The sequence below is a fragment of the Sorex araneus genome, chromosome 2 (genome assembly GCF_027595985.1).
Source record: "Sorex araneus isolate mSorAra2 chromosome 2, mSorAra2.pri, whole genome shotgun sequence".
NCBI classification, from domain to species: Eukaryota; Metazoa; Chordata; class Mammalia; order Eulipotyphla; family Soricidae; genus Sorex; species Sorex araneus.
In genome coordinates, this window is record NC_073303.1 from 203281705 (window position 1) to 203284460 (window position 2756).

The following is a 2756-nucleotide window of genomic DNA, read 5'->3' on the forward strand; positions in this document are numbered from 1 at the left end:
AAGCTGCTCCAGGGGCCACTTCCCAACGAGGGAATTTGGAGATTAGTGCAAATTCACCCACACAGTGGAGTCACACTCATATATTCAATCTGGCTTATGAAACACCTGAGTTTAGCTCTCCCAAGCAGTTGTTCCAAAATCCATAGAATGAGTTCCCTGCTAGGGTCCTTTGGGATATCTAGTAATGCCCCAAACACACACACACACACACACACACACACACACACACACACACACACACACACACACACACAGAGTAAGAAAGCTTCTTGAAGGAAGAGGAAAACTCTGGAATGACATTTTGATGATTTTCCAGCCTTTCATTACAAAACTTCAACATGTGGACAGCAGTTCCCTGGAAGAGAGACAAAGAGCCTTGAAATCTCCATTCCTGCAAATTCATGGGGCTTCTAGCAAGGCTGGCCCCTCAGCTCTTAATCTCCAGAACAAATTCTCATGCTTTAGCTTTCATTTTTTCTATATGGGACTGTGAATTTCATTCTCCCAGTATCAATCCCAAAATCAATGAAATATTGCATGTAATTTTTCTTTCTCTTGTGTACCTGAAGATACAGCACATCATATATATGTATATGTGCATGTGTGTGTACATATGCCACTCAATAGTCAAAGGATTCTATCTTCAACAGGTAACTTTTTTAAATATACTTTCACTAACTTTTGGGTTTCTCCAATTTAATTTACAAGTGGATGACAAAATGAAACAAAATGAAAACAAATCCTAATTCAATACAATGAGTTTTCAAAATTATGCAACAGATTTTCCCGCAATTTGAATAAAATAAATGCTTTGAAACACTTAAATGTTCAAAAAGTTCTCTGTGAATAAATGAATAATGGAATACATGAATAAAGATTTTGATGTTGTCCCTTCAGCACATATTTTTTGTAATAATCACTTTCAGACTAAGCCATTGCCAGTGGACAAAAATGACAGTTATTTGCATGAAAATTTCTGTGCTTGCTTCGGCAGCACATATACTAAAATTGGAACGATACAGAGAAGATTAGCATGGCCCCTGCGCAAGGGTGACATACTTGCATGAAAATTTCTGGGAACTTTGATTTTATGGATGTGCCTTATGAGCTATATTCTTTAACCATGGCAAGCAAAGAGACCTCTGTCCATATAGCAAATTCCTTTCAAACTACATTTGCACAATGAAGTTTATAAATTAAATTATTGAAATAGTCCTTTTGGAAATGTTTCAGCTGCTGATTCATTTAAAGATGGAGTAGCAAACTAAAACTAGATCTAAACTCAATATAAACATTCTTTAGTAAAGTACCAATGCTTCACTCAAGCCTATCAATTTTTTTCAGTTGTGGAGCAGCAAGAAGATACAAATTACAGAACAGACCAATTAAAGAGTTTTCCTTTGTCCCTGGCATAAAAGGTGTCAGTGTGAGACTGAAAATTAGTAGTCAACAATATGCTGAAAGTGCTATCTTTGTTGGGAGTGCCCCTGAGTTCAACCTTGAGGCAAGACTTTAGATGCATATTGTTTCGTTAGGATGTGATTTCAAAATAAAAGCTACTGAAGAATTGAGAAATTGACAAAGTAAATTGGAAAGTGTATTATTAATTACTAAGGCTCACTCGACTCAAAGCAGATACTGGGGAACAGTGTTCTAAATGACAGAACTGTCACTTTCAAGGGCCTGGATGAGGGGTCACGAGTCTGTAGCACTAGCTGATGGACATGGAAACGGTCAGGGAAGGATGGTGGCTGCTCCCCTTGGCAGGATGGTGGCAATCGTCTGACTCCTCAGTGCCGGTCTCCAAGTGTCTCTCAGCTCGACACTGCAAGCTGTCTTTCACAAATTCTTCTCATCTTCTAGCAATGTATTTTTCTCCGTATATTTTGACTCAACTCTAGGACTGGCATTTTCCCCACTATCTGGCCTTCCTACATAAAATTGTTAGGACTGAGAAGTTTAGAACGTATTTCCACAGTGTAAGGTAGAGTGAGGACCTGGGGCCAGAGAGATTGTGCTGGTGGCTCAGTTCCAGGTGTCCCATAGGGTTTCTGAGCACTGTCAGGAGGTATACTTGAGCACAGAGTCAAGAGTAAGCCCCAAAATGTGCGACACCGACAAAAAAAGAGTGAGGACCTTGTATTATTTTCACATCTGAAAGGTAAATTAAGTAGATATAAAATTTATTATACAGATATATATTAAAAAACTCAGAAATTGATCAAAATATTTTACCTAAAATAATTAGTGCCAAGTTGAGAATACACAATCATTCTAATTGTCAACAATTTATTGCACACAACGAAGAGATAAAGAAGCAATCCCCCTCCCCCATTTCAAATACAAAAGAGTGAAACAGAGGCCCGAAGAGGTAGTACAGCAGAGAGGACATGTGCATTGTACGTGGAAGACACAGGTTCTACCTTTGGCAACACATGTGGGCCTCCAAGATCTGCCAGGAGTGAAAACAGAAATCAACTTGTTTTATCTTAATATCAAAACAAAAAAATCCCCAAACCACAAAATATGACATGTATTTCATTACAAGGAAAATTTACACACAGATGTGGAAATTTTCAGTATATTGACAAGTAAATACAGAGTTATACAAAAGCAAGAATCTATGTTTATTTCCCCTAGGGCATAGGGAGTAGAAGAAGAGAGCAAGAAACTAACAGGAAGTCAGAAGCTGAGGAAGGGAAGTGGTAGGGTCAAGGGTTTCGGGACATTAACAATGCAGGGAAAGTGGTCTAGCA

At 38.4% G+C, this 2756-nt stretch overlaps 1 non-coding gene across 1 annotated transcript; it reads left to right on the top strand.

The window, feature by feature from the left end:
* The first annotated feature begins 978 nt into the window (after nt 1-978).
* Nucleotides 979-1085, top strand: LOC129402813 (U6 spliceosomal RNA). The gene has a single exon (XR_008628854.1). It is a non-coding gene; the product is annotated as a U6 spliceosomal RNA (small nuclear RNA).
* The last annotated feature ends 1671 nt before the right edge of the window (nt 1086-2756 follow it).